The 25381-nt window shown below is 38.0% G+C and overlaps 1 protein-coding gene across 10 annotated transcripts in view; it reads left to right on the top strand.

Annotated features, from left to right (window-relative positions):
* Positions 1-25381, top strand: part of USP54 (ubiquitin specific peptidase 54) — a 122748-nt gene that overhangs the window by 40607 nt on the left and 56760 nt on the right. Inside the window, exon 1 of one of the 10 annotated variants that reach the window (XM_021006072.2) lies at positions 21431-21538. The exons of the other annotated variants lie outside the window; for them this stretch is intronic. The gene's annotated coding sequence lies outside the window, so the exon portion shown is untranslated. Of the gene's footprint in view, positions 1-21430; positions 21539-25381 lie in introns of those variants that run through there. 10 annotated transcript variants of the gene reach the window in all.

Genomic DNA, 25381 nt, shown 5'->3' with positions numbered 1-25381 from the left:
GAGGGTCTGTTGAAAAGTTACAAATACTTCCAGACAAGATGAGAGAAAAACCTTTCTCTTTCTTGTTGGCTCTTTCACTGAAGATCAGTAACTTTTCAGATAACCAGCTTCCAGTCAGTACCATGCCAGTAACAGTCTTGAGGATGGCCGACACAAGTCAAAATGCAAATAGAATAATAAACATTGAGCTTTATGGCGTGAGGTGCCCAGAGTCATTGTTGCTATGTTACCATTCTTCCTATTAGGAAGCTCTTTTCTTTCTCTCTTTCTCCTTTATCTCCTTCCCCAGTGACTCTGATGCTTTCTCTTTCTCGTCTACTGACTCTCCCTTCTTTCTCTCTTGAACTATCCCTTTCTTTTCTAATTTTCTGTTTCCTTTATCTGCTTGATCTTGATTTATCCAGCTTTTCTTTTTAAGTATATAATAAATTCAGCCTGTAGCATTCAAAACTGTCCTGCTTTTTCTGGCCTTCTTTTTGTTTTCTGCTTGGTATTTTTCAAGGTTTTCCAGCACTCCCCTCTCCTTGCTTCTATTATTTTTTTTTCCTTTTTGTAGCTGTGGTAGCTAGCAACCCAGTAAAGTGCTTTATCTGTAGTCCTCTGCCTTCCCTCTAGTCTCCTCCTCTTCCATTTCCGGGCCAGTTAAAGGCTTCCACCATCAGATACCAAGATGTCTAGTTTGGGGCTTTGGTTTATATGCAGAGAAGCACTAGGGAAGCTGGCCCAGAATGCTGAGGGGAGTTCAGGGCAGAGGACTGAGGTTTAGTACTTCACTTCCTCTCATGCTGCCAAAGGACCAATTTCTTTAGTTCTTTAGTTTCATGAGGAAATTTTAATTCTTTAAAATCCAGCAGCTTCATGGTTGTGGTCATGTATAGCATATGGTTATGTAATGGTAAAAAAAAAATTGAGTTGTTTTTCTTTAGCTAATTTTTATTTTTGGGACATACAGAAAATATAGAGGCCATAATTTTGGTTATAGCTCTGCAGACAGCATTGTTTCTGACATTGTCATTACTGTGCTTATAAAAATGGCTTTTCTGAGTAAAACTTTTATAGGCAGGTGACCTAGCATGAGGAGGGGGAAAGGTATGTGTGTCACTCTAGGGTCCCTCTGCCTGTTCCCTTGATGGTCTTATCTTTTACTTTTGCATTTGTGTCCCTTGTAGTTAGTTTGTGGTGGGTTCTTAATGCCAGTTTTGTTCGAATTTTGGGACTCAATTAAGAACTTGTTTGAAGGCAGAGACTTTTTTTGGGGTGGGGAAGGGGCTGGGCAATGGGGTTAAGTGACTTGCCCAGGGTCACACAGCTAATAAGTGTTATGTGTCTGAGGCCAGTGAACTCAGGTCCCCCTGACTCCAGGACCAGTGCTGTATCTACTGTGCCATCTAGCTGCCTTGAAGGCAGAGACTCTTATGGCTGTTTATTCTTTTTTTTTCTTTTTAGGGGCAGTTGAGGTTAAGTGACTTGCCCCGGGGTCTTATAGCTAGGAAGTATCTTGAGGCCACGTTGGAACTCAGGTCCTTCTCACTCGAGGGCCCGTGCTATATTTACTTTGCCACTTGGTGGCCCCATGATTGTTTATTCTTGCTCACACAACTTAACCATTGATGGAAGGAGTTAGAGAGAGGTAGGGCCTTTCACATTTGGGACATAGCCTTTGGTTGGAGAATAGTACGCTTCTTTTCAGTGGCATTATGAACTATTTTAGACAGTTGGAATGGGAAGTTGGTGGCTTGCTTTTCAGTTGTGATTTAATTCAAATTGAACCAAGAAAATCCTGAAATTTGTGAGGTCATTATGATATTGGCTGCTGTAAATCACTGCAAATAACTTTTCTAACTCCTTTGGTTCTCTCTCTCTCTCTCTCTCTCTCTCTCTCTCTCTCTCTCTCTCTCTCTCTCTCTCTTTTTGTGATTGTCCTTTCTCTTTAAATTGTCTGGCAGCCTCCTTCATAAACTCCTTTAAAGTTTGTAAGAAGACCTTTGTGGTCAGGAATGTGTCCAGAGGAAATAGCCCCACAAATTGCTTTTCTTAGGGTTCTAATAAAGTTTGTGATGTACCCTTTCATGGTTCAGTGGTTAGTTCCTTAAGTTCACTTTGTTTATAATTAATTAGAGGCCTGGTCTTTTTGTTTTTATCTTGCATTGTCAGTGCTAGGTTCTGGTGGGTGGTAGAAAGGACTGCTCTGCTTGCAGCTTTCCTGTTGAGGAAACCCTGACTGCTTACAGTCACAGTTTTCCTTTGTTAGGAGCTGCAGGTAGTCAGCCCCTTCCTTCACTGCCACTGTTTTTTTCCTCTGTGCTGTACCGCTCCACTTGCATAATAATGGCAATCTTGCTTTTTGGAGGGTTGAATGCCCCATCCTCTACTGCTGATGCCTGAGTGTGAGTACTCTAACTGGCAATAAAAGTGGTTGACTGTACAGACTATATCCATCTTTGGGAAGTAAAGATTGTTCACTTATTGTATTGAGGGTGGGGGTGGGTAGACAGGAGAATTATATTTTGTTTTGATCTTCTCTTCTTCTACATGAATCTTCTTTTCATTTTTACATTATTAATATTTAGATAATACATTTCCCTTTCTGAGACTTTCTTACCAATAAGATAAGGGAATCGGGATTCATTTGTTATGGTGTTTTAAAATCCTAATAGGTTTCCTTAATTTATTGAAGGCTGCAGTCAAGAGTTGTCTTGAATTTTTAAAAAATTCCCTTTTTATACACAGTTATCTGTGTTTTCTTTTTGATTGTTTTCAACATTTATATACTTTACAAAAATAAAGGAAGACTCATTTCAGAGCAGAAATAGGAAGGAGGTTTTTCTTTTCTATAACCAACTATTTTTCTAGCAGCAGAATGTTGTTGTTGAAACTCAGTAAGATTTTGGCAATATACTGTCAATTTGGAGAAATGGTTTGCTGAGTATTTCAGAATAGCAGATGCTTTCTCGGATTTATTTTTAATGAGTAGATAGCTTTATTTGGTAGCACCTGCTATTTTGGGGGCCATACAGCTTTTAAAGTAGAGTTGTCTTAATGAACATATTTTCAATTAGAATTTAGAGGGAAAGAAATATTTTCTTAATGGGCTTTCCAACAGCATTCTTTGGGATATGTTTTGATCCTCTAAAGCAACATTTGATGCACAAACAAAATATTTTATGTCACTTGAATGATTTTACTCTGAAACTTCAAGCAGTTGGATTACAAGATCTGTTTTCCTTCCCATGTTTAAGCCCATGTTGGCCAGAAGCAGTGCTGAAGAAAGTCCCTTTTGTGGTAGGTGAGGGAGGGAGTGGAGCATTATTGTAACAAGTCCCACTTGTTACAGTGGGATTTTATTGTTGTTAAAGTCTATCAGTTTATTCAAGTAGGAGTTTGCCAGCATATATAACTCATAGACTGATGTAGAATGAAATGAGTGGGACCAAGAAAACAATTTTATACTGTAATAACATTGTAAAGGCCCACAGTTTTGAAAGACTTAAGAGATCAACTCAGTTACCCACCGCATTTCCAGAAGACCAATGATGCAGCAGGCTGCCTACTTTTTGACAGGTGATAGACTCAGCTTGCAAAATGAGGTCTTAGGAAGAGAAAAATAAATACTTTTTTGTGTTGGTTTTTGTTTGTTTGTTTTTGGCTAGGCAGTGGGGTTAAGTGACTTGCCCAGGGTCACACAGCTAGTACGTGTTATGTGTCTGAGGCCGGATTTGAACTCAGGTCCTCCTGAATCCAGGGCTGGTGCTCTATCCACTGCGCCACCTAGCTGCCCCTACGTTTTAATTAAAAAAAAGTTTAAAGAAGATATAACTCATAAATGCCTTGTACTTTAGATAGCTTTTTATGACTTACAGATAATTTTCCTTACAATAACCCTGTGAATTAGAGAACAGAAGTATTATTATTTGCATTTTGCAGATAAGGAAACAGAGACTCAGAGAAGTTATGACTTACTTGTCTGTGGTCACACAGCTTCTGAATGTTGAAGCTGGGACATGAACCTGGCTCACTTTTTCTGCCGTGTTATTAGAATTCTCAGAAGACACTAACATTGATTTTTAGTTAGTAATATAAATATTCACTAATTCTGTTTTTTCTTTAATTTTTCTGTTGTTGTTTTAGAAGAATACTTTTTTCTTCTTTGGTGGCTTCTGTTACTTTCATAGTCATGCGCTTGTTCACTTACACTAGAGTGTGGTACCAGTCAGTACCACTGTTCTGTCATCAGAAATGAGTTAAGCTGGCTATGTCTTCTCCTCCAACCTCCCTCCCACACTTCAATTTATGCTGAAATACATTTGAGATCTTGCTTTTGTTTGTATCTGTTTATAAATAGAGCCCAGTTACATTTAAGAGCGTTCAAAATAAAATAGGCCTTATGAAGGACAATTTAATGAAAAACCATTTCTACGGCATTAGATTGTTGTAGGATAACTGTGCTATCTTTCATTTATGATTCCTGGGAAGCGAATGAATTATTGTTGCCACTTATTTTCAGTCTTTTCTCTAAGTAAAACTTTTAACTGCTTTGTTAGTGTTGGTAGTATGGAGGTCATATGTAATTATAAGGTGTAATTCTGTTTCTCCTTAAGCCTTCATGAAACAATAATGGAAGTGAAGATACAACTTAGAATATTTGAGGAATGAGCAATGATTGGCAATGTCAGAAAACTGAATTCTTTTCTAACCCTAAAATAATAAGTAGCGGTTTATGTGTCAAACAGTTTGGTTTTGCTTTGATAATATTTTGTTTCATTTTGGGGTGACTTTGTATAAGTGTGGTGAACTCTTGTTTGTTTTAATCTTATATATACTGGGCAGGGGGCAGAGGGAGGGATGTGGAGGTGGTAGGAGGAGGTATAGTTAGGTATCTTTTTTCTCCTCTACTTTCTACCCATCCCTACTGAATTGGAGGAAAATCACTTTTGAATATGTGTGCTGAGTTTCAACTTGACAGAAAATGAGAACTAGTGGCAGCAAATAGGTTGTCCCTAACATAGGCTGAAAGGCAGAACTGAAGGAGCCTCAGTATTGAGCATTCATCAGGCTAGAGTCCTGGAGAAACAAGAATGGCCCTGTTTAGACAGATGGGCCTGTGGACAAATGAAAGGCAGCGGATGGGGAAAGGAGCTTTTTTAAACCCTTGGTGTGTTACCCTCGGTGTTAATTAGAGGTCCTCCTAAATTGAATTACAGGAGGTTCCTGGATCTTTAGGGGGTAGCACCCTACAATAATGAAAAGAAGATAACCTGATCATCACTTAACTCTCTATCCTCTGACCATGAGCTTTCTATCTCCTGCTGCAACTTGCATCACCTCTAAAGCTACTGCCCCTATGCCCTGTGTCTGCTACTTCCTTCTGCTTAGCCTGATTTCTAGCCTCAGGTAAGAGGAGGAACCAGGCTGTTTTCTGGCTAGATGTACCTTCTATCTCTCACTACATGTGTTCTCTGAGGGAAGGCAGCCAGGGAGTCTTTGCTGGACCCTTTGCCTTTGCAGGATCCTCCTCCAGGTCACGTCCTCTAACCATGGCTGGTGTCTCTCAGGGGTTCTGTCCTGAGTCCTTTTCTGTTCTTCTCTGTACTACTTCACTTGGTAATCTCCTCATCAGCTGCCACGGATTGAGTTAACATCTGAATGCTGATGCTTCCCAAATCTACCTTTCCTATCCCAACCTCTGTGCTGACCCCCAGTGTCACATCTCCAGCTGCCTTTTAGATATCCTTGGACTGGATATCTGTCCAGTAGACACCTTAAATCCAACACGTCTAAAACCAAATTCATTAACTTTCCCCCTAAATCTTTAGGAACTGTCTTTAGCTACCTTTTGTTTCCACAATGCTTACTTAGCACAGTGCCTAGCAGATAGTAGTTCCTTAATAAATGTTTATTGACTGAGTATAATTGGGAATTTTGGCTTCTTATTCCACATCCATCCCTGGGAAGTTAATACTTTCCAGTTAGAATTTTCATTCATTTTGAATTCACTGAAGGTGTCATCTGTTGCCTTATGTCATGGAGGTATCCCTGGGTTTTTGAATGCCCTTGCCACTGAGAGGGGGAGTGCAAGCTCTGGTAGGTCTCATGAAATTACAGATGCTGCAGGGTTAGGTTGATGGATTGTATGTTATCTGAGGACCAGCCTTGATAAATTTGGAGACCATATGCTAATTAGATTGAAGGTGATAAAAAGTATCTTCTTACTGTAAAAGGGTTGTGATCTGTATCTTTGAGGGGAGTACCAATATTGATCAAGAAACAGAACTATAGTAATCATATTAATAGTTGCCATATAGTTGCTTTAAGGTTTGCAAAGCATGTCACATCCATTATCCTGTTGGTCCTCACAAGAGCCCTGTGAGATGGGTGCAATTATTATCCCAATTTTATAGAAGGGGACACTGTGACTTATAGAGGTTAGACGACTTGCCCAGGTTCCTAGAACCAGGTAAGTGTATGAAGCAGAAGTTGAACTCAGCTTTTTTAACTCCAGTGGTCTGTCCAGTATGAAGTCATTCTGAGTTAGTGATATTACTTTACATAGTAAGTATAGCAAATCTTCAATGGAGCTAAGTAGATCTGAGTTATATGAAAATGGAGGCCATTGCTAGTGCGCTTATTTCCCACCGCTGTCCTTCTCCCAACATCTTGACATTAAACCCCATTTGCTTCTCCTTTACGCTAACATTTAATGAAGAAGTAGTCCTTCTCTTCCTCAAGGCTAACCTCTGCTTGTCCTCTTGATCCAATATCCTCCTATTTCTTCCATTAAATTGCCCAGTATAGTCATCTCCCTACCCTTCTTTCTCTCTAATTATCAAATCTTCCCTGCTTACTGCCTTCCTTCTGTCTACTAGTGCATCTAGGTCTCACCATCTTTAAAAAAAAATCACACTTTGACCTTCCTGTCTCTTCAAGCTATCATTTTACATCAGTCAACCAAGGCTGGCAGTATACACTATTTCAAATTCGTATTTCCCCATTTCTGTAAAGAAAGGAGGAAAATTATTTTGTTATCTCGGGGACAAAGCCATGATTGCATAATTACCAAATCAGATTACCTTCTCTCAATCCTTATCCTTTTTGACCTCTTTGTAGCAATGCTATTGACCATCCTCTTCCCTAACTTATGAACAGCTCTGTGGATTCCTTATCTTATTCTCTTGGTTCTTCTCTTAGAGATCTGATCACTTCTTGGACTCCTTTGCTTGGATAATTATCCATAATCCATTCACTAACTGTGAGTACTCCAAGACAGGCTCTGTCCTCTGGACCCTCTTCTCTGTAGTATATTTTAGTGACCTCACTAACTCCCATGGGGTGGATTTCTATGCAGATGCCTCTCAGATTTATTTATCTTCAGCCCTGGTGTCTCTCTACTAAGCTTCAGTCTCACATCACTAACTGCCTGGTGGACATTTTGAACTGAATATCCCATAGGCATCTGAAACCCAATATGTCCAAAACAGAATCTTTTTTCCCAGGCCCACCCTTCTTCCTAACTTACTGGTTTCTGGTTTCTGTCAAGGATACCTCTGTCCTCCCAGTCACCTGGCTTCACAACCTCAGAGTCATCTTCAGGCCATCACAAAACTAGTCAGTTGCCAAGTCTTGTCAATTCTACCTCTACACTTTCCATCATGTCTGTAGTCATTTCTCTACTCTTACGTGCACTACCCTAATTCATTTTCTCATCACCTTTTACCTGAATTTTTGCATTGACCTCCTAGTTAGTTTCCCTACCTCAAATCTCTCCTCTTAATTCTAGCCTAACAAGTAATATTCCTAAAGTACAAGTCTGAGTGTACCTCTCCCCTGCTCAGTATATGTTAATTCCTCCCTAGCTCCTTTAGGATCAAATGCATACTCCTCTGGCATTGAAAGCTCTTCATAGCCTGGCCTTATTATGCATTATTCAGCTCAGCCAAACTATCTTTGCTGTTATTCATAGCCTGTGTTCCACATTTCAGCTCCATGCCTTTGCAAGGCTGTCGCTGACTCCTTGGAATAGATTCCCTTCTTGCACAAGATTTTATCCCTCAGCTGCTATCGCCTCCGCCTCTGAATTAGCTGGTATTTATGTTGGATATATTTTATATGTGCACATATAGTGGCTCCCAATAAGAAACAAACTACTAGAGGACAGTTTAATTTCTCTTTTTGTATCTCCTGTTCCTGGTACTTACTACTAGTAGAAATATTAGTAATAACTAGAGCACAGCAGTTTGCGTATTATCTCATTTGATCCTCATTACTACCCTGTGAGGTGGATGTTATTATTATTTCTATTTTACAGATGAGGCTGAGAGAGGTTAAATAACTCGTCCAGGGTCACAGGCAGGATTTAAACACTGTTCTCAACTCCAAGTTCAACTCTGTATCCTGTGCCACTTACTTGCTTCCTAATATCAATTAATTACCGTTTAGTAAGCATCTACTCTGTGCTGGGCATTGTGCTAAGCTCTGGAGATACAAAGAAAGGTAAAAATCAGTCTCTACTCCAAAATCTAATGAGCTTGCAATCTAATGGGGAGACAACATGTAAACAACTCTGTACAAATAAGACAGGATAAATTAAGGGGAGGTGCTTAGTTTAAGGAGGACTGGGAAAGGCTTCTTGCAGAAGGCAGGATTCTAGCTGAGGCTTGAAGCCAAAGAAGCCAGGAGGAGGAGATGAGAAGGGAAAGAGTTACAGGCATGGGGGACAAACATGAGCCCAGGAGATGGAGCATAGTAGTGCTCAAGGTAAAGCCAGGAGACCAGTGTCACTACATCACAGAGTACTGGGAGGGAGAGTAAGGTGTAAAAGAAGACAGGAACAGTCATAAGGGGTCAGCTTATGAAAGTCTTTAGATGCTAAAAAGATTTTATATTTGATCCTAGAGAGAACAGATAGCCACTAGAGTATTGAACAGGGCAGGGGGTGATTACTGTGCTTGAATACTATTTTTTTTTAAATTGAATTTGTATGATTATTTTTTTTTAAATTTTATTAATTTATTTAGATTTATCGACAATCACTTCCATAGGCTTTTGAGTTGAAAATTTTTCTCCCCCTTCCCCCCCCACCCTCCCCAAGACGGCACACAATCTGATATAGGTTTTACATTTACATTCCTATTAACCATATTTTCACATTAGTCAAGTTGTAAGTAAAAAATTAAAACCAATAGGAAGAACCATCAGAAAGATGAAACAAAACTCAACAGAAGGTAAAAATAAGTGATAGCGATTCGACTTCCATAGTTCTTTCTTTGGGTGTGGACAGCATTTTCCATCCCGAGGCCTCTGCAGATGTCTTAGATCCTTGTAATGCTGAGAAGGGTTCAGTTTAACAATATTAGTCATTGCATAACGTGGCTGCTATTGTGTACAAAGTCTTCTTGGTTCTGCTCACTTCACTCAGCATCAGACCATATATGTCTTTCCAGGTTTTTCTGAAGTCAGCCTGTTCATCATTTCTTATAGCACAATAGTATTCCATTACATTCATATACCACAACTTGCTCAGCCATTCTCCAATTGATGGGCATCCTCTCAATTTCCAATTCTTTGCCACCACAAAAAGAGCTGCTATGTATATTTTTGTACATGTGGGTCCTTTTCCCATTTGTTTGATCTCTTTGGGATATAGCCCTAGAAGTGCTATTGCTGGATCAAAGGCTATGCACATTTTTGTTGTGCTTGAATACTATTAAGGTACTTGTTGATTGGTTCCTTGATTAGATGTGCCTGGCTTATCATTTTATATCTAATAGGTAGGATGGCAGAAGGTGGAAGCAAGTTTTGTTTTTCAGTTTTCCTCTTGTTGATGTCTCATCTCAGACTTAATTGTACATGACGTAGTGTCTATCCCTATCCCATGTGTGTGGTTAAGTGTATGATTTTTTTAAAAAAATTTTATTTTTTTTCCATCAATGAAAATCTGCTTTCCTCCTCCTATTGCAATTGAGAGCAAAGGAAAAATAAAATCCCTGTTAACAAACACATAGTCAGGGGCAGCTAGGTGGCACAGTGGATAGAGCACCAGCCCTGGATTCAGGAGGAGCTGAATTCAGTCTGGCCTTAGACACTTAACACTTACTAGCTGTGTGACCCTGGGCAAGTCACTTAACCCCATTGCCTACCCAAAAAAAACCCCAAAACACATAGTCAAGCAAAACAAATTTCCACATTGGCTGTGTCAAAATATATATATCTATATCTATCTATCTATCTGTCTATCTATCTATCTATCTATCTATCTATCTATCTATCTATCTATCTATGTATATATATATGTATGTATATATGTACTCAAATCAAGTACAAGGAGGGACCTATGAAGGAAGATGCTAACTACTTCCAGAGAAACAGCTGATAAATAGAAGTATGTATAGCAGGGGTGGGGAACCTGAGGCCTCAAGGCCACATGTGGTCTTCTAGGTCCTTGGGTGAGGCCTTTTGACTGAATCCAAGTTTTATAGAACAAATCCTCTTATTAAGGGGATTCATTCTGTGAAGTTTGGATTCAGTCAGAGGGTCACACATGAGGGCCAAGAGGGTCACATGTGGCCTTGAGGGCACAGGTTCCCCACCTCTCATGTATAATAGTATTATTTTACATATATACACATATTTTTGTTTAATGGTAGCCTTCTCTAGGGTGAGGTGGGGGAGGGAGGGAGAAAAAAATAAAAAGTGTACAGCAGAGAACAAAAGAAAACTTAGAAGGAAGCACAGAAAAGTAGGGTAGCTTTGAAAATAATGTAGTAATTTTTAACATAGTTTTTCAAAAGAAGTTAATAGTGTGAAATGGAAATTCATGGTTTTATATTGAATTGTCTGTGTTGTGATGTGTGCATAGAAATGGCTTTTTTTTTGTCTTTTTGTGTTGAAGTTAGAATGAATAAAAGAAAAATTTTTTAAAGCTTGTCAAACTGATTTCTCAGTGGGAAAACCGATGAAAAGTCACATTGAGTCATTTTTCCAGCCTAGGTCAGCTTAGGAAGACCTAAAGAGAGGTCTGCAGATATTAGGGTAGGGGCTAGCCAGGAGCAAAGCAGCACTGGCTATAGGGTGACAACAGTGCTTAGAGAGGGTAAGGAGTGAATACCTGGTCCAAAAGATGTCCTAGGGGGCCCCTGTACTAGCATTGGGTGCAGAATCAGTGCCAGTTGGCAGCTTTGTTGCCCATTGTCCATTTCTGGGTTGCAGCTCCAGGGTGGAAAGAAGTGATTGCAGTTATGAGGAAACAGGGGCCCTATCTGGGTAAGGACCAGAGCTTTAGACCAAGATGATAGTGACCAGACCCCCCCCTTCCCAAATCATACTTTGGAAGCACCAAAAATTTTAGAAACCCAGACCTAGCTATGAAAGTATCAGGACATAAAAGACTGGAACTCAGGCCAGATATCCCCCCAAAGGTAAGAATAGCCGAGCTCTAATATAAAGTTCAAAGTCAAGAAATACGCTGGGGGAAAAAAAAACAAGCCCTGACCATAAAAGGTTACTACAGTGACAGGGAAACTCAAGACACAAACTCAGAAAACAATAACTTGGAAATACCAATAAGCAAAGGCTCAAATTAAAAACACAGATTGGACACAAACCCAATAAGAATTCCTACAAGAGCTAAAGAAAAAGAGTTTTTAAAAGAGCAAAAAAAGTTTTTTAAAATCAAATGAGTGGTATCATTCCCCAAAAATTGATGAAAAAAATGAGAGCAATATAAGAAAACTATGAAAAAAGAATTAACAATCTGATAGAAGAGGCATAAATAAAATTCTGAAGAAAACATCTTAAACATCAGGATTGGCCAAATGGTAAAAGAGATACAAAGCCTCGCTGAAGAAAACAATTCTTTAAAAAATTAAAATTGGTCAAGTGGAATGACTCCATGATACCTTACAAAACAATAAAATAAATTCAAAAGACTGAAAAAAAAATAGAAGAAAATATGAAGTATCTCATAGAAAAAACAATTGATCAGCAAAATAGATTGAGGAGAAATAATTTAAGAATTATTGGGCTACCTGAAAGTCATGATCAGAAAAAGAACCTGGCCTATTTTTTTTCCTAGCTATCCTATTTTAAAAAAGGAATTTTAAAAAGGAAAACTTTTGTAGTATCTTAGAACCAGAGGGCAAAGTAAAAATTAAAGAATCCATAGATCATCTTTTGAAAGAAGTCCCAAAATGAAAACTCTAAAGACTAGTATAGTCAAATTCCTGAGCTCCCAGGTAGAGGAGAAAATTCTGCAGCAGACAAAAACCATTCAAATATCATGGAGCTATAGTCAGGATCCACAAGATTTAGTAGCCGTAACTATGAAGGAGGAGAGGGCTTGGAATATGATATTCTGGAAGGCAAAGGAGCAGCTAGAACCACAAACAAGAATAACTTACCCAGCAAAACTGAATGTAATCCTAAACAGGAAAAAAAATGACTGTTAAATGAAATAGAGGACTTTGAAGTATTCCTTATGAAAAGATCAGAGTTAAGTAGAAAATTTGACATTCAAACATAAGACTGAAGAGAAGCATAAAAAGGTAAACATGAGAAATCATAAGGGACTCAGTAAGGTTAAACTGTTTACATATAACCTTGATGGATTTTATTATCATTAGGGCAGTTAGAAGAAGTCTACTTAGAAGGCATGGTTGAGAGACTATTATGTTGGGATGATTAAAAAGAAGAGAGAGAATGGAAGAGTGAAAAAGAAAAATGCACTGAGATAAGTGGTAAAGGAGAGAAAGAATGGGGGAAATTACCTCACATAAGAGAAGTACACAAGGAAGAGTTTTTACAATGGAAGGGAAAATGAGGAAGAGGAGTAGACAATACTTGAACCTCAATCTCATTTGAACTGGATCAAGAAGGGAAGAACACACACACACTCACACACACACACACACACACACACACACACACACACACACACACAGAGTTGGGTATAGAAATTCATCTTACCCAACAGAGGGAGGGAGTAAGGAAGTAAGAGGGGAAGGGGCTAAGTGAAGGTGGTGGGGGAGGGATAAGAGAGAGCATAGATTAAGGGAGACAGTGGTCAGAAGCAAAACAGACTTGAGGAAGTGACAGTAAAAAAAAAGCAAATAGAAGAGAATAGGATGGAAAGAAATACACAGCAGTCATAACTGTGATTGTGAATGGGACAAACTCTCCCATATAATGGAAGAAGATATTAGAATGGATGAGAAACCAGAAACCAATATATTATTTCCAAGAGACGCACTTGAAACAGAAAGGCACACATAGAGTTGAAATAAGGGGCTGGAGCAGAGTCTATTATGCTTACTCTGGTTTAAAAAAAAGACAGAGATGGCAATCATGTTCTCAAACAAAGCAAAGCAAAAATAGACCTAATGAAAAGAGATAACAGGGAAGCTACATTTTCCTAAAAGGTACCATAGATAATATCAGTACTGAACATATATGTACCAAATGGCATAGCATCTAGAATCTTGATGGAAAAAATTTAATTATAGGAGGAAATAGACAGCAGAACTATAATCATTAATTTTTCCTTCAGTTTACCTTTCTCAGACCTAAATGTAAGTATAAATCTAACCACTAAAAAAGAAAGAAAGAAATTAAAGAGATGAATCAAATTTTAGAAAAGTTAAGTATGATAGACCTCTGGAGAATAAAAACATTAACCTTCATTCCCTCTCCCCCCTGCCCCCCCCAAAAAAAAGATTTTTTGAAATTTGCTGTTTAGGCTTTTTGTGTGTTGGGGGAAGGGGAGAGCAGATCATGTCTTTCAGGTAGTCTGCTGATTCATGAATTATTTTTCCTTGATTGTTTTCCAGGTCTTTGGTGTGGGGGAGGTATAAGATACCTTAGGTTTTCTTCTTTTTTCAATCTTTTGACATTGTTTTAATGTTTCTTCTTCTTTCTTGGAGGCATTGGCTTCTATTATTCCATTGTAATTTTCAGGGAAGCTGTTGCGTAGGGAAGATTTTGTTATTCATTCATTCATTTATTTATTTTTACCTCTTGTGCTACACTGATAATTTAAGTTTTTCTTTCATAACTCTCATTTTTTTTCCATTTCCCCCCTCTAGTTCTCTCATTTCATTGATTAAAAACTTTTAAAAAAAAACCCTCTTATTTATTTATTTTTTAATTCTTGCTTCATCTCTTCCAGGAAATCTAGTTGTATGTGAGCCTAAGTCCTATTTTTCTTTGAGGCTTTTCTTGTAGACACCTTGGAGTTGATCTGTTTATGGGTTTATGTTTTGAGCATCCCTGTCACCAATAATAGCTTTTTATGGTGAGATTATTTTTTGTTTGCTCATTCTTCCAGCCTGCTTCCTGGTTTTTGACTTTATGGTAAAGCCAAGCTTTATGTAGTTTTGGAGGGTAGGTCTGGGCTGGTCCTGTTGCTGCCTTCCTGGGGTATTGAATTTTGTGTTGTTCCAGGATCTTGGGCATAACTCAGACTGGGGACTTCCAGGCTTTCCGTGCTGCCAAAGTGGTCAGATCCAGGACCAAATTAGATTACTACCCTCCTTATCTGACCTCTGCTTATTCCTAGGTTTGGGTCTAAGCAAGGGTAGATTGCTCCTTAACTTAGCCACTATTCCCAGCTAGGAAGCTCTGCTGGTTCAGATTGATAGAATTGAAAGTTTCCCTTTGGTCTTGCATTCCTGCTATTGTTACTCTGATGCAGGCTTCAGATTGGATTAGAGGCTGGAAATTAGACCTTTCTCTGTTTCTGGGGTCCAAGCCACACAAGCTACTGCTTGCTTCTGAACTTGCTTCTCTCTCTCTCTCCATACTTGTTCTAGGGCTAGCAGCTGCTCCTTACCCTGAAATGCCACTCCTAGGCTCAGGTCCAGTCCTTGGTTTGCCTAGGATTTTTTATTTTTATTTTTTGTAATTAATTAATTTTTAGTTCTCAACATTTGCCCAGGATTTTTGACTCAGAACTGGGTAGAGAGCAATAGAACTGTCTGTTGACACTCTTTTTTGCTCCATGCACAAGGTTAAGTTCCCCTTTACTGAAGCTGGGATTCTTCCTGCCCTGGTATACAGCCTTACTTTGGGCTGCAATGCTCCAAGCACCATGTTGATGTATTCTTTCTGCTCTTCCACCATTCTGTCTCTACTCCTCCTCCTAAACCCTAGTGCCTTTTGTATAAATCTTGTTTTAGATTCATTTTGGTGTCTGTAGAATGTAGCAAGGACTAAATTCTTTCACTCTACAAGAAAAAATGAAAGAATGGGAAGTAATAGCAACATTTTGCTTTTAAATAGCATCTTTCAAAGAACCTATAGGATAGTCACATATTTGATTTTGTGTTTAGGCCATTCTTATGGAGTAGGCAGGAATGATTAATCCCTTTTTGCAAATGGAGAAATCTGTCCATAGAGATGATAAATCTGTATGCCAGGGTTAGTTAGTGATAGAATCAATGCACCAACTCAGGTGTCCTGACTCTTAGCCTAGGGCTTTTTCTCTCGTCACCATTCCAACGTTCCTATTGCCCAGAGAGAAATAACAGCCATTGGCACTGATTTTGCTTTTCTTGTAAAAAATCAGAGCTGTGAGGATGCTGTCCCCTCTACCATTTGGAGATGGTGGCAGGAAGTCTGCCTTAAATGGCAGAAGGATCTTGTTTGGGGCAGTGTCACGGCTGACACAGTTGTGTTTTAGTTAGGAGCAAAGCACATGCTGTACTTTGGAAGTGTGCTAGGCAAAACCTCAGAATTGTTTTAATTTGCATTTCTCTTATAAGTGGCTTAGAGCATTCTTTCATGTGAGTGTTGATAATAATTCTTTTTAAAATTGTTCACATCCTTTCAATACTTTCTACTGTATTTCTAACTTTTTTGCTATTTTGTTCAGAATTTTTGCATCAATATTCAGTAGTAATATTAATCTATAATTTTCTGTCTCTTTTTCTTATTTGGGTATCAGGATCAGTATTTGTATCAGAAGGAGTTTATTAAAGTGCTTTCTGTCTCTACTTTTACAAACAACTTATATAAGGGTTAATTTTTATTTAAATGTTTGGTAGAATTTGCTTACAAGTTAAGATTGACGTAGGGTTTTTTGTCTGAAAGCTTATTTATGATTTATTCAGAGTCTGTTTTGCAATAGAGTTGTTTAGATTCTTTATTTTTTGTTTTTGTCCCTATTCTGTGTCCCTCCTTTCAAAACTATTTTTCATCCTTACCATGACCTGCAATCTTTCTTTCCCACTGAACACTCTCTTCCCTTTCTGCTCTTGACCCCATAGTGAACCATTTATACTCTATTCTCTACCCTCAATTTCCTTGCTCCTCTTTCTTGTCATTGCTCACTCCTTGTCAAATCCCGACCCCTCTCCTTCATTCTGCTGAACAGAGCTGGAGGGAGTCTTGCAATTGTGCTGACTGGTTCCACTGCAAATTGATGTTATCTCATCTCAACTGGGCCCTCCCTACAGCAAGTAGTACCAAATTAATTTTGTATCCCGCTCCCCACAGAGGCTGTTTTAAACCTTCTCTTTTCTCCTCATTCCTCTGCTCTAGGTAGGTAATTTGGGTTTTAGCATGACTTAGAATATATTATTCCATTCCCTTCTTCAGTTTCCATTGAGTATGGAATAATCTTGTTATTCAGATTTCTTTTCCTTTGTATTTGAAGATCTTTTTCACAGAAAATTCCTTTTTCAGGAATTTCTGTCACTGGATTCAGGTTAGCCATTGTGTATATTGGAATTTGAAGCATAGGACTTCTTTTTTTTTTTTTGGAAGCAGTTTACAAATTTTCAGTTTATGCTATTTTCTGTATTCAGTTTTCCTTTGTTATTTCCTACATCATGAGTTCTGATTTTTTTTTTTAATTTGTCTTCTGGGAAGCCTATGATCCTTAAAGTATTTCTGTGCATCCAGTCTTATAGGTCAATCATTTTGATTTGTATATAGACCATATATTCTTTTAATGTTACCTTATGTTTCTCTTCTGCCAGATTTTCCTCCACTTCATTACATTTGTATGGCAAATTTATTATCTTTTTAACTTATTTGAAGACATTCCTCACTGGGGATACAATCTTCTCTAATCTGCTAATTGAAGTTTTTATTTCTATATTGAGAGTGGACAAAGTCTCTATAGGGAGGTTCAGTTTGTGGGTCTCTGCTAGGAGTATGGAGGTAGTGGGATGTTAAGAATGATTAAATGATTAGCATTATTAATTTATATGGATTTTACCTTATAGTACTTTTTTTCTTTTCTGTGCATTCAACTGTAACTGCTCTATATCTGGCATATCATTCCCCTTTCCTCCTAATTTTGTTTTTAAATTAATGGATTCTGGGGAAAGTGTCTAATGTAGCAATCTTATAGGTCCCATGACCCAGCTTTGCTGTTATACTGCTGGTGGATCTGTGACTGCATTCAATCTCTTTTGAAAAGCAAAGTGGAATTATACTATAAATTATAAAGTTATGCATATCATTAATCCATTGTTCCCAGTCTTTGGACTTTGGGCCCTATAGAAATTATTGGCAGGAAAAAAAGGTCTATCAGTATAAAAATATTCTTGAAAGCACTGTTAATAACAACAAAAAACTGCAACCAACTGAGTATCCAATGGTTGAGGAATGACTGAACAAATTTTGGTATATTGAGATAAAACATTATTATGTCATAAGGAGAAACAAATATGAAGAATTCTTTCTTTTCCTGAACAATGATATTCATCAGCAAAGCCAATCAACAAAGCACCCATAGCATTGTACGGTTTTTGTCCTACCCATGTTAGAGGTAAACAAAAAGACCTTTGCTTAAAATGTTTTTAAACATTTTAACATTTTACTTAGGAATTGGGATTCCCCTTGTTATTAAAAGAGAATTGTTTTTATAATATGTTTTGATTGCCATGTATAAATTGTCCATTAAAATCTTATTCCAGTGCCTCACTATGGCATGAAGGTGGACCTAGGTTCCTGAAGGCTCTATCAATAGAACCCAAGCTTTGACAGGTCCTACCAAACTGGAAAGGTTTCAGGTATGGTCTCTGTGATAGACTGTGTCATCCAAGTAATCTAGTTAAATTAGAAAAGGTTCATTAAGAGTTAACTGCCAAGTGATGAATGTGTATATATTTTTTTACCTTAGCAATAGTTTGCTAAGGCACAAAAGAGATTAGATCTCTTTTTATGGTGGAATACCCACAGGGATGATATCATGAATTCTTCAAGTATTGAAAATAAATGTAACCTGTGGTTGTGTTATATTTGGTCTTAGGAGGAAATAACTGTTCTCACACAGGCCCAAACAATGTAGATTTAGCTTAACTTACATTTTTAGAAAAAAACAGTTTCTGCCTCCATTCATTCTTGGATCTGCTAATTTAAAAAACAAGTGATCTGTTCTATAAAGCAGTGGTTTTCACATTTTATCAGTCTATACGTCCGTCACTTCAGCCATCCAAATGTCTCATTGTGCAAGTTTACTAAGTGCCCCTTATGTATCCCTACCCACTCCCACACATAAATTGTCTACTTATTGTGTTAAAACTGTATCTTGCTTTGCATGACTACACGTATATAACCTGTATCAAATTACTTGCCTTCTTAATGGGGGCAGGGAGGAAGGGAGAGAATTTGGAACTCAGAGTTTTAAAAACAAATGTTAAAAATTGTTTTTACATCTAACTGGGGAAAAATAAAATAGGGGCAGCTAGATGGCACAGTGGATAGAGCACCAGCCCTGAAGTCAGGAGGACCTGAGTTCAAATCCAGCCTCAGACCAAACACTTGACACTTACTAGCTGTGTAACCCTGGGCAAGTCACTTAACCCCAATTGCCTAAAAAAAAATTTAAAAGAAAATAGTAAATACAAAAAAAGAAAACAAAAACATAGCTGTATCTTAGTCACCCTCACCATGCTTCCCCCCTTCTAGTCAGTATAACAAGTAAGGTTATAAGTAGCTGGTACAAGGGGGCAATGGCAGGAAATAAGATTGCAGAGGGAAACCTGAATATTACATGTGAACTCTCCCAAAGATCAAAGGAGCATAATTTACAAATTGTGTCATATATTAACCAAAAACACATCCTAGTAATATATATCAAATTTGGGGAAGCCATTTAGACACTGCTTGTCAAGTTTTGGTACTGTGATATGTAAATCCAAGACAAAATGCAGACCTCCACAGCTCCAGACTAGCAGAATGTCAAAAAGGTGCTGATAACGTTGAAATGATGACTTTGAAATTTCACTGATAACTTTGAGATGATTTGAATATGTTGATAATCTGGCTCCAAGGTGACATAGATAGGACTTGGTTTGTTCTCCAAGAAACACCTATAAAAATGAGACCTCAAACTCCTATATGTCTTCTCAAACTCTCCTGTCTTCTCTACTCACAGAGCCACTAAGCTGGTTTAGGTCTTTATCTCTCGCCTACACTATGAAAGAAAGAAAAAAAGAAAAATCATTTATTAGTGGAAGAATAGACACATTAATTGGGGAAGCTGTGAATTAGCCCAGTCATTCTAGACAGCAATTTGGAATTATGAAAATAAAGTGGTTAAAATGTTCATAACCTTTAATCCAGAGGTTTCCACTGCTAGGCATATACCTAGACAGAAAGAAAAGCTGAACCAAAATATATTGATAGCAGTACTTTTTGTGGTAGCGAAAAGCTAGAAACAAAGTAGACACCCATTAATTGGGAGATGCGGTATAAGAATGTAATGGATGATTACATTCTTTTTGCTCTAAGAAACAGTGAATATGATGGGAAAAGGAGAAGCATGGAAAGAAGCATATGAACCAAGACAAAGTGAAGGAGGCAGAGCCAGAGAAAATAATACGCATGGTGACAGCTGCAAGGTCTGGCAGTTAGTCTCTGCTTCATAAATGCTTATTGACTGGTAGCCATGTAAGTGGAAAGAACAAAACAATTGAAAATAAATGTTTCAAAATGTCAAAGGACAAGCTTTCTAAAAAAGAAATATGAGGAAACACCTTTGCATTGATGGGAGCCCTTGGATGTGGAACGTTACAAATAATTTTTTCAATATATTAATCTATTTTGCCAAATTTTCCCCCCATCTTCTTCTTTATCTATTTTGAAAAAATTCTTCATTTCGAAGGGTGGCTTTTTCTGGGAGAGGGAAGAGGAAGAGACAAGAGAAATCTAGGTGATATGAGAACAAAATGTATCAATAAAAACTGTTAAGAAAAAGCATTTTTAAACACTTATTATGTGCTAAGTGTTGGAGGTACACAGAAAAGCAAGGCAATCACATCCTAATGGGGAATATAACACACAAAGGAGGTCTGAGCTTCAGATGGAAAATGCCCATTGGCCCCTAGGGTGCAGATGCAAAACAGATAGTAACAGGTTATCTTTAATGCTGTTTCTATTAATAAAACATATTTATATCTGATGTTGAACCATTTGACAATGCCAAGAACCTTGGTGGAAAGAACTTTCTTCTATGGGTTTACAGAAGCTCTTCCGGAGGAGATAAAGCCCATAGCACTGACAGAGGCAGTTGCCTGGTTGAATTTTCATAAGGATTGCTCTGGGGGATAGGCTGGTTGCAGGATTGGTGATCTGGAGGGGTTACTTCTCATGGAGCTATTAGGATTACCAGTCCATTGGCAGTTGGTCAGTGTTATGTGGTGGCCAGCTTTTAATTTTTCTACAAAAGTTGCTTTCCTTGATGATGGCTATGGAGATTACACTGGAAGCAGGAACAGTGATCTTTGGGGGGCTCTGAATTGCTTGCTGTCTCCACCAGCATCCCAGCAAAGGTGGTAGTTTTATCAAGTCCTGGCATATATTGCCTTCTGTTACTCCATCACGATGTATTGCTACTTCAGCTAGATTGGTTTGACTGGTCTGCAGGCTGGTGTGGTAGTGGACCTCTTCTTCCTCCTAACATGACAGCTATGTGGGTAAGATTAGGAGCAAAGCTGGTGGTCAGGGGTCAGAGGGAACTGCTGTTCCTGGAGTTCTTGGGCTTACATGCCTGATCTGTGTAGTATTCCTACAGGCCTTTGTCACTTGCTTGTATTTTTCATTAGTTATATACCTCTGTTTCTATTTTTTGTGCAACTCCTTCCTTTTAAAATGTAAGCTCACTGTAGAGCCAAACCTACACGGTTTGGCTCATCTAAATACCTTTTCTTTCTCATCTCCTGACCAGGAGTTGAGTGACCTAGTTTCTAGAAACAGCTTTGCTCTTAATGAGGTATAGAACTTTGCTTCTGGTGTTGAGTTTCTCAGCTGTAAAATGAGAGTGTTGTTTCTAAGTTTCCTTTTGGTTCTTAAATTATGTTAACTAATATGGTATCTGGAGGAGGGTGGCTAATGGTCAAAGGAATATGTGTATTTAAAAATAGTGTATCCCTAATTGTGTTTGTAGGCAAAGGACAAAGACTCTATAGAGAGAAAAGGCCTCAGAGAAAGCATAAGTAAAAGAACAAGTTCGTGAAGGCAGTGGCCAGGCTTGAAAGAAAAATAGGAATACTTCTTATCCAGGAAGAAAAGAACCATGACAGTAGTACAGTGTCACAAGGTAAGAAGGACGGGGGCAGAAGGTTGGATGTCAATGTGAGATGCTGAGGAGACAGTGAAAAAGGAGGAGGATGGAAAAATGACCAATGGGTTCGGTGATAAGGCAATTAATGACTTCAAAGAGATAGGTTTCATTAGAGTAGTGGTAAAGGAAAACAGAATAAAATGGGTTAAAAGAGTGAGTCACTGGTAAGGAAGCAGAAGCATTGCGTGAGTGTCTACTACTTTTTCCAGGAGTTTGACAGTGACTGGGATGAGAAAAATAGGAAAAGAACTTGAGGAGGTGGGAGGGTCAAGTATGGAGCAGGGAGAAGAAGACAAGATTTGGAATCCACGGACCTCAGCTTGAATCCTCGCTCTGCCCACTTTCTAGCTGTGTGACACTGGACAAGTTACTTCATCTTATCTTCAGTTTCCTCATATGTAAGATGAAGAGATTCATTTTAGATGAATTATAAGGTGCCTTCCATCTTTAAATTTGTGAAGATCCTAGAAAAGGCTAGGAGACATATTTAAAGAGAAAGTGAAGAGGGTGGGCCAGCTGGATGTTAGTGGGTAGATTGCTGGGCCTAGAGTTCAAATCCAGGCTCAGACATTTATTAGCTGTTCGACCTTGGGCAAGTCACTTAACCCCTGAAGGAAATGGCAAACTACTCCAGAATCTTTGCCAAGAAAACCCCATGGATGTTATGGTCCACAGGGTCATGAAGCGTTGGACACAACTGAACAAAAGTGAAGAGAGGATGAGGGAGTGTTTAAAGAGGTAGTCCCTTTAAAAGTTATAAAATTAAAATGCTTCAAGCACTTAACCAAAATGCATAGATTTGGGCATGTATATTCTAAATCAAACCTGTCATTTCATTCATGCTTTAGATTGTTCTAAAATTCTTTCCAAATTGTTGACAGTTTTCTGACCTGAAACAAAATTCAGCATTTCACTTGTAATATGAATATTAGATGAGGCCATTCTCTTGTAACTTTAATTTTTCAAAATGACACAAATTTAGTTTGATACATTGTATTTTAGATTTTAATTTAGGGCATCCTAACTAGGCAAGCTATTATTTTAAACTTTTTAGCATCTTTCTAGGTTTCTTACATTTGGTATGTTCCCTACATTTCCATTGATAAAATATTTTTATTGTAAGGTATATTCCAATTTATATTACCCTGCTGTATCTGAAGGTTTTTTTAAACATCTTTTTTTGTCTTTGCTTGGGATATCCTCCAATGTTACTTAAAAGGTTCAGTATCATCATCTATTACTGTCATTATCTCATATATGTGTGTATATGTATCTATATATTATATATCTATATCTTATATATATATATATATCTCACTTTGCTTCTCATTTGAATTGTTCAGCAAAATACAATTTTTTTTGCTTTGTTGCAGATAAAAATTGGTTATTTTTCCCAAGTTCTTTGGGTTCTGTAGCAAGAAATACATTTTCTTTCCTCACAATGTGGAGGGTTATCCTGCCCTAATAGTTTTTTGTTTTATGAACTATATAGCTTCAGGGTAAACAATTGACAGCTGTTTCTTTCCATCATTTGTTGCTAAACTGAATGGCTTTCATTTTTGTCTTGTCTTGTTTTCGATCTATAGTTTCTGACACACCTAGAAAATGTATGATATAAGTAACAAAAACTCTTCACCTTATGACCTATAGGATACTGGCCTTCAGAGATGGCTCCCCTGTTCCTCACTTTGCTTCTTAGACTGTATTCCAAAGTCAGGCTGTTTCAGGAGGCTCTGGAAGTGGATCCTGGAAACTGCACCTGTCTGCCAAGTCATTTGGGCTGTTAGCAAAGAGAAGGCTTGGCACTTGACATTCCTTTGCCGCAGTTGTGCTGTAGGAATGCAGCTTGACTGGCTGAAGGCTGTTTAGCAGACTTGAATGGGGTGTGTGAGTATTGTGTTAGGGTGTGCCCTTGAGGAAGTATGGGGAGGGAAGAGAGAGTTTTTTCTGCCCTATGTCAGAGACCTGGGCATATCTTTAATGTAATGTTGGCCACTAAGAAACATTTATTGAGTGCCTCTTTTGTGTTCAGAACTGTGCTAGTTGCTGTAGAAGATAACAGTATAAATTTAAGACATAGTTTCTCTTCTTGAGGTACTTTTAGCTGGAGAGACAAGATAACATACATAAACTAATTAGAGAACGGTAGGCTACATAATTAAGTGCTAAATTTTAAAGTACAGATTAGAAATATTGTGTCACTTCAGAGAAACTAAAATTTGTACCTGTACATCTATGTAGGCTCATAGCATCGTAGATTTAAAACTTACAGACCAATTAATTAATTAATTACCTGTTTTCCCTTTAAATAACTTGGGCAAATAACTAGTTCTTTGTGTCATCTGTTGCTGCTTTTCTTGACTTTAATCTTTTCTGTTTTCATCATTTAGTTTCTGTCTTGCCTAGAGAAGGTATGATGTAAAAGATGTGTACTTTGTAACCCTTTGACTCTTTTCCTACCACTGCCCTTATTTTCTTCACTTGTTGCTTAGGTAGACTAGACACTCACTCTGTCTCTGTCTCTGTCTCTGTCTCTCTCTCTCTGTCTCTCTCTGTCTCTGTCTCTCTCTCTGTGTGTGTGTGTGTGTGTGTGTGTGTGTGTGTGTGTGTGTGTGTGTGTAAGAGAGAGAGAGAAAAAAAGTTTCAGATTTTTGAAATGGACACTTGAAATTGTACCTGCCTCCCAGACAGAGATAATTTTTAGTCACAATGAAAAGTAGCACTTGTATTTGTAATTTTATCATGTTTGGACAAGATCTGCCTCCCAGACAGAGGTAGTTTTTGATCAAAATGAAACTTAGCACTTGTTATTTGTAATTTTGTCATGTTTGGACTAGACACTTCTTTTGGGTAAACCTTGAAAGGAAGGAAGAGATTGTGGCTATCTTCTTCCAGAAACGTCCTCACTTTAGAGTTTCTCACCTTTGCTCCCTCATTGGCACTTTTTTTTTTCTCATTGGCATTCTTGTTAGGCCAAAGGTGAAGTTGAGCAGCGGAATCAATTCAGTTCATTTCAACAAACATTTATTAAGGCTTACCAGCACTGTGCTGGATAAGGGTTACCTACCAGGAATACAAAAGTAAAAGATGATAATACTGTGTCCTCATATAGGGTATAGTCAAATAGAAGAGGAAAAGACATGTACAAATGTGTATAAAACAAGCATAAGTCCAAAGCAGAGTTCCAGACAGTGAGATATAAGAAATAAATATTATGACTGTTCTGAGAATAACACTGCTCTTTGGTATATTTTAAAATTTTGTGTTCCCGTCTTTATGGAGGTCTTACTGCCTAAGAGATACTTGATATTCTGGATGCATTTTGGTCAATTAACAATACATTTTCTCATCTCTCTTTTTTTGTATTACCTGTGTTGAAATATGGGTAGCACTTTGCACTTCTAAAATAGCAGAGACACTATAGTGATGCATGTGAAATTATTACTTTATTAAATGGTGTCTTTAGCAGTGCCTTAAAACATTTCTATTTTCTTATTCCATACTCTGTTGGTTGGCTTTAAATTTAAAGTTATTTTTCCCTTTATTTTTGGATTGTAAGTTGACTGTTTAAAAGACTTTTCCTTCAGGATGATCTCCTGCCTTCTTTCTTTAAATCAGTCCTTCTCCTTTTAAACCTGGCTCCAAACTCACCTTTGATATGAAACCTTTCAGCATTTTTTCCATACATATATAAACTTGCACTCTGTGTTGTATCCATCACTAAAGCCCTATCCCAAAGATCTTATCATGGCCTGGAGATCTCAAAGGCTGTTACAACAGACACAAGTTCAAAACAATTCCTCATAAGATGGTCAGGCT

Source organism: Phascolarctos cinereus, unplaced genomic scaffold (genome assembly GCF_003287225.1).
Source record: "Phascolarctos cinereus isolate Bilbo 61053 unplaced genomic scaffold, phaCin_HiC Scaffold_3;HRSCAF=262, whole genome shotgun sequence".
NCBI lineage: Eukaryota > Metazoa > Chordata > Mammalia > Diprotodontia > Phascolarctidae > Phascolarctos > Phascolarctos cinereus.
This window is presented reverse-complemented; position numbering and strand designations above follow the sequence as displayed.